Source organism: Ziziphus jujuba, chromosome 1 (assembly GCF_031755915.1).
Source record: "Ziziphus jujuba cultivar Dongzao chromosome 1, ASM3175591v1".
NCBI lineage: Eukaryota > Viridiplantae > Streptophyta > Magnoliopsida > Rosales > Rhamnaceae > Ziziphus > Ziziphus jujuba.
Window position 1 is genome coordinate 39,619,688 of NC_083379.1, and position 7,338 is coordinate 39,627,025.

Genomic DNA, 7,338 nt, shown 5'->3' on the forward strand with positions numbered 1-7,338 from the left:
ATAAAGAAAGGTTCTTTAACTGCAAGACTGCCCATGGTTAACAAGTCTTTCATGTTGAATCTTAATATTCAAAAGGAAGAGGCACATAATGTAAAACTAGATAAATCCAAGATGTGGCATAGTAGATTTGGACATTTTCACTATAATGCTCTATCTAAATTATGTAAAGAAGGTATGGCAAGAAATATGCCAGAGATGATGATCCCAGATGAAGTATGTCGAGTCTGCCAAATGAGGAAGCAACACAGACTTCCTTTTCCGACTGAAGCAACATGGAGAGCAAAGAACGAGCTTGAACTCATTCATAGTGACCTTTATGCTCCCATGAAGAATGAATCCTTGAACAAGAACAAATATTTTGTTCAGTTTGTGGATGATTATACCCGGATAACCTGGATTTATTTCATCAAAAGTAAGTCACAAGTTTTTGATGTTTTTAAGAAGTTCAAAAGGATGGTTGAAGCTCAAATAGACACCAAAATTAAGATTCTCAGAACTGACAACGGTCTTGAGTTCAACTCCACAGAATTCAAAGATTTCTGCAACAAGTATGGTATTTCTCATCAACTCACAACTCCATACACCCCACAAAAAAATGGTATTGTGGAGAGGAAAATAGAGTTGTCGTGGAGATGGTAAGATGTATGTTAGCTGAGAAGAAGCTTCCAAATGAATTCTAGACAGAAGCAGCTTACATAGCAGTATATCTCATGAATAGACTTCCTACTTCAGCCTTGAAAGGAGTCACACCTGTTGAAGCATGGACAGGTTATAAACCTTCAGTAAAACATGTAAAAATCTTTGGTTCTAGTTGTTATATTCATGGATCAACACCCAAGAGATCCAAATTAGATCAAAAGTCTAGACTTGGGATTTTCTTAGGATATGTTCCTATGACCAAATGATATAAAGTCTATGATATTCAAGCAGGAAAGTTTCTTATCAGCAGAGATGTGGTAATTGATGAAGAATCATATTGGGATTTTGCTGAGCAAAAATTGAAGAAAAAGGATATTATTATTCCTGAACCTGATCAGGAAGTACAGAAACTGCAGCAAAACAACACAAATGAATTTAATGATGAAGATGAAGATGAACCATTGAAGCCAAGAACCAGAAGTCTTGCTGATATATATGAGAGCTGTAATCTGGCTATCTCTGAACCAGCTTCATATGAAGAGGCATCACGAGATCCTAGATGGGTTCAAGCTATGGAGGAGGAATTGTTCATGATTAACAAGAACCAAACTTGGAAGCTTGTGAGCAGGCCTAAAGGAAGAAAGCCAATTGGCCTAAAATGGATTTACAAGGTGAAAAGAAATCCAGATGGTTCAGTCAACAAACTGAAAGCAAGATTACTTGTAAAGGGATATGCTCAAAAAGCTGGTTTGGATTATGGAGAAACATTTGGTTCTGTAGCAAGACAAGATATACTAAGGTTGCTAGTGGCTTTTGCTGCAAAATTTGGCTGGAAAATCTATCATTTAGATGTTAAATCAGCATTTCTTAAAGGTGAGTTGAACGAGGATATTTACGTAGACATTCCTCAAGGTTTTCCAATAAAGATTGAAGGTGACAAAGTGTTAAAGCTTAATAAGGCCTTGTATGGGCTGAAACAAGCTCCAAGAGCCTGGTATGGGAAAATTGATGCTTATTTAAGTCAATGTGGTTTTCAAAGAAGTCCAAATGAGGCAACATTATATGTCAAGAAAGGTTCAACTCTTGTTGTCTCTATGTATGTTGATGATTTGTTAGTAACAGGTGATGACAATGATGGAATTCAGCAATTCAAGATTGAAATGCAGAAGCAATTTGAAATGTCAGATCTTGGTATTATGAACTACTTTCTTGGAATGGAGATCATGCAGAAAGATATAGGTATTTTCATGTCTCAATCCAAGTATGCCAAAGATTTGTTGAAGAAATGGAAGATGGAAGATTGTAAACTAGTTCATACACTAATGACTTGTAATACAAAACTGTGAAAAGATGATGCAGGTGAAAAAATTGATGCTACCATGTTTAGGAGCATCATTGGAGGTCTTTTGTTCCTCACACACACCAGACCTGATATTATGTTTTCAGTGAGCTATTTATCAAGATTTATGCATGAACCATGTGAGAAACATCTTAGATGTGCTAAAAGAATTCTGAGATATGTGAAAGGGACTGTCAACTATGGGTTATGGTTCAGTTCGAAAAGCTCAAGTGAATTAATGGGGTTTTCTGACTCAGATTGGGCTGGAAATGAACATGACAACAAAAGTACTTCAGGTTATGTATTTACTCTTGGAAATGGTGTGTTTTCATGGTGCTTAAAGAAACAAGAAGTTGTTGCTCAATCCTCTGCTGAAGTAGAGTATATGGCAGCTATCAATGCAGCAAATCAAGCTATTTGGATTCAGAAAATACTTTAGATTTGGGCATAAATGAAAGATCACCTATGGTTATTAATGTGGACAACAAATCTGCCATTTCTCTTACTGAAAATCCAGTGCATCATGGCATTGCCAAAGATATTCGAGTCAAGTTTCATGTTATAAGGGAGATGGTGGCTAATAAAGAAATCAAGTTGAATTATTGTCCTTCTGGAGCTCAAGTAGCAGATGTTTTAACCAAAAGCCTTCAAAAGACAAAGTTTGAGCATATGAGAAACATGTTAGGGGTACATGGAACAATTCCCAAGGAGGATAATGTTAGTTGAGAATTATTCTATGTATCTTGAAGATAAGGGTTATTTATTAGGAAGTTGATAAGTTTATAGACACAGATGCATGTATGCATGTACTAAGACTTCTAGGAGTGTGATATGTAATTATTGTTCTCAGTCCACATGATATGTAATTATTGTTCTCAATCCACATCCACATTCATTGTTCCAGAAATTATGTTCCTAGTTTAAATAGCCATGTATGAAGAAATGATATAGGAATGTTTTAACAGAAGAATTTCTATATAGCTTATGTTCATTTTTGTCTGGTGTATTTTACCAGCATATTTCATGTTTATCAACAAGCCAACTACCAAACCTGATTCCCGTATAATAATATAAGTTCAACTCCTTAAGATTTGGATGTGGCTGGAGATTCTTCAAAACCAGCAGGTTATGTCCTCCTAGCTTCTTCATCCAAACACCAACTTAAGGATAAGTCCTGTACATACTATTTTTCCTTCAAACTGGCAGTATTGTAATCCACACTAAAATCTTGTCCATATCTCAAATTTGATAAGAAGCCTTCCTCTCAACTTGTTTAGTCTTGCTAGTTCATTTGGCTCAGCACCTTTTCCTCCAGTCAATGGAAAATCAGTTAATGTCTGAAGATTAGTCAGCTGACTCAGTCCACATGGCAGATAAGCCAAACTTTCACACCCATCAATCTCAAGATGTCTGAGATTGACTAGTTTCCCAATGTCACTTGGTAGACCTTGAAGTCTGATACAGACAGAGAGTTCTAGTGTTGAAAATTGTGCAGCTTGGTAATAGAATCTGGCAGTTTCTTCATGAGCATATTCTTAGAAAGATCGAGATATCTCAAATGCTTTAACTTTCCAATAGCATTTGTTAATTTTTCAATCCATAAATCATGCAAATCCAAGGTGTGTGGGAACTTAATATTGGAAATAGATGCATCATAGATTTGCACATTCATAGAAGAAAATAGGAGAGGACCTGAGTCATAATATGCCCTGAATAGAAGAATTGAACAAATTTTGCTTGGTTGAAACAATGAAGTTTGGAATTCCTTGGTTGAATTCAATTGAATATCAAACGAAACATGATGTGTTTCTTTGTTAATATCATCTTTATCTGAACTGAGCATAGTGCACTCTGCCCCTTACTAACTTTGCAAGATCGTGCATGTGATCATGCATTTTGCACTTTCTTATGTTTCCCATCTCATCTGTTTCTGCTTCTTGGAAGAAAGACCTTCAAAGTAAATCTGTAAAATACTAAAGAACTATATCCTCCAAATATAGGTTTGAATTTGATGACTTAACTACAAATCCTTGTGCTCCATAGTTCTATTAGATTTTGTACATAAAACTCATGATCTTTAGGAAATAAGCTACAATATGCAAAACAATGTTTCAAACGCAAAGGAAGATTATCATAACTTAATTTAAGTGCTGGAATAATATCTTCTGCTTCTTGATATATGTTTGGCAGTTCATTTTCATCAAAGGACCACCAACTCTGTCTCTGGATTTTTGCAGTACAACAGGCTTCCAATTGTCTTCAATGCAAGAGGAATTCCTCTGCACTTCTTTACAATCTTCATCCCAATTTCCACGAAACCATTATTAATTGGCTCTTTTCCTTCCTCAAAAGCCATTTTTCCAAACAAAGACCAAGACTTGTTTTCATCTAAAACTCCTAGTTCATGTGGCTGAATTGCACCCCCTGTAACCTTTTTACTTCGAGTTGTAACAACTATTCTACTTCCCTCGGCTGCTCCGTCAGTCAACAAATTTTTCAAGTTGAACAATTTTTCACGATTTCCATTCATGTGTCATCAAGCACAAGGAGGTAATGCTTTCAAACCTTTTTTTGCAATGTTTCCATCTCAGTGTTTGCTAGGCTCCTATTACATGCAGATTCAGTGATTTTCCTAACCAACAGTTTTACATAAAAAACATCAGAGACACATACCCACATCTTCAACTCAAAATGTTGTTGGACTCTTTGGTCAATTGGTCACTGAAAACGAGTTTAGCAAGTGTAGTTTTTCCCAGTCCACCAACTATAGGATTGACTGGCACATTTCCTTTTGACTTCAGAGTCCAACAAAAGTTTAGTGATTGCCATTTCACCATACACCCTCCCAACAACTTGTTCACGAGGTACAAACGAGTAAGTCTTGATCTCTCACTTTGCTAACAACAACAACAACAGTTTCTTTGCGACGCTCCACCAAATTGAAGTGGATTCTATCCGCTACAATGGCATCTATTCTCATCTTCATCTCTTTTATTTTGGAAGCCATCTTCCACTGAAAAACATTGGTTTGAGGATGGAAAGAAAGTAATTACCTGCTCACCCAAATTGTTTCCAGGCAACATACTTGTTCGCAGAGACTCATTTGAGAACAAACCCATCAAGTCATCAGCATCGTAAACTGCACCTTCAAGCCTCTTCAGCCAGTTCCTTACTTGAAGCTCTTCTTCTACACCGCATAGAGAGCTAATCTCTTGGACAGCTGTAGAGTCCAATCTCCCATTGATACTATCTGCAATACCAAAGAGAATTCCTTCTGCCATTCGATTTGAGAGAAGTAAGCAAGAAAGTTCATATAGCCTCTTAAGAGAATAACAACACTAACATGTCCATAACTTTCAAACCACATGTCCAATTCGGGCGTGCCACTAGTCTACGGACTCGTATCGATGAGTACTTCACAACTATGCATGAGTCAAAGTTTAACTTTGCATGAATAAAAACTCAACTCCGGCATCCGTTGGACAGTTTGGACCTCAACTTGTTTTACTCATAACTTTCAAACCGTAGCTCCGTTTTCAATGTGCTACTAGTCTACGAACTCATGCCAACGTGTACTTCGTAACGGTACCTCAGTCAACCTAGAATTCCATCCGAGTCAAAAAGTCAACTTTTAACCCAGTCGATCAAGGGTCAACGGTCAACCTCGATCAAAGTTGGAAAACTTCCGTTGTACTCTGGGACGGGGTTTTACAACAAATGAGTGAGTCTGATCTCTCACTCTACTAACAACACTAACAGTTTGTTCACGAGGCTCCATCAAATTGAAGCAGATTCTATCCGCTGCAATGACATCAATTTTCTTCTTCAGATCTTTTAATTTGGAAGCCATCTTCAACCGAAAAGCAATTTGGTTGGAGGATGAAAAGAAAGTATGCACCTGCTTGCCCAAATTGTTTCTGCGCAACAGACTTCTTCGCAAAACTTTAGTTGAAAACACATCCAACAAGTCATCAGCATCATTAACTCCACCTTCAAGCCTTTTAAGCCAATTCCTAACTTGACGGTTATGGACCTGCTGCTCCTCTGCATCAAGAAGCACATCCTTGATTGTTGAAATGGTGTTTTCAAGTTCTTGAAGCTCTTCTTGTACACCCTAGAGAGAGCCAATCTCTTGTACAGCTCCAGAACCCAATCTACCAAGGATCCTATTAGCAATACCAAAGAGCACAGCTTCTGCCATTGGCTTCGAAGAAAGCTCAAAAGATAAAGAAGGAATTGCAATGCAAGTACACCAATGGAAATTGATACTTTTCCTTTATTCAATTTCCTAAATGATAAAAGCAACTATTTGGTTCCCATTGCAGCTGGTGTTGTAGTCAACTTTGGTTCCTTTGGGGGTCTTGTTTATTAAAATTCTTCTGCCAAATATTAAAATAAATGTTGTTTTGTGGAGGCAACATGGTATGATGTAATGTGCTGATTAAAAAATTAGCTAATGGCGCATTTACGTTTTAAACAAATTGCAAAAGTTGGAAACCGTGATTTATATGATTGGTTCTTTGCAGCTAGTGGTCCATGCATTGCCGAAGCACAAAATTTGACATGTAAAGGGACAAAATTTGAAAAACAAAATGATGCAGATGACAACAAACTCAAGGAGAGTGTTGGAAACAAAAGAAATGTGATATTGTAAATTATATGGGGATGGTTCTCTCTGTGCAAGCTGCAGCTCAACAAACTCACAATGAGATCCATCATAGATTCTACAGCCGCCTGGGAACCTTAACCATTTTTTTATTTTTCTGTGAAAAATACAAACATTATTTGTGCATATTTTATATTATTATCATGACTTAACAAAAAACAAAAAACAAAAAAAAACTAACTTTATCATTAAATCAGAATAAATATATTTTCTAATCTATTTAGAAGTTTGATCTGATCATCTCCTCTCTTTTTTTTAATTTTAATTTTTTCTTTTATTTTCTTTTTATGTTTTGAAAAAGTCATCTCCTTGTTACAATTGTGCAGTAAAGATATAAACATTGAAAGTATAGTGAATAATCTTGTAGCTACCAATTTTTTACCAACTAACCTGGTCATGTATAAATAGTCAATAAATTAAAATAATCTGAATACACGTATAAGTGAAATAAACAACATCATATTATTTTCTAGTCATCAAAAATATATTTGTATATACATTATTATATCAATCATATTAGTATTTTAAAAAGTAATATTTTAGCAAGAGATTATGTAGCGACCTGGTTGGCAAGATAATTTGAGGGACAAGGGAGGTAGGTCCCAGGTCAAAGTCCAACTAGACTGACTCATCCTAGTAGGAATTTGAAGGATGATGTCCTGCCTGGTGTTGCACCTACAAGGGACAAAATCCT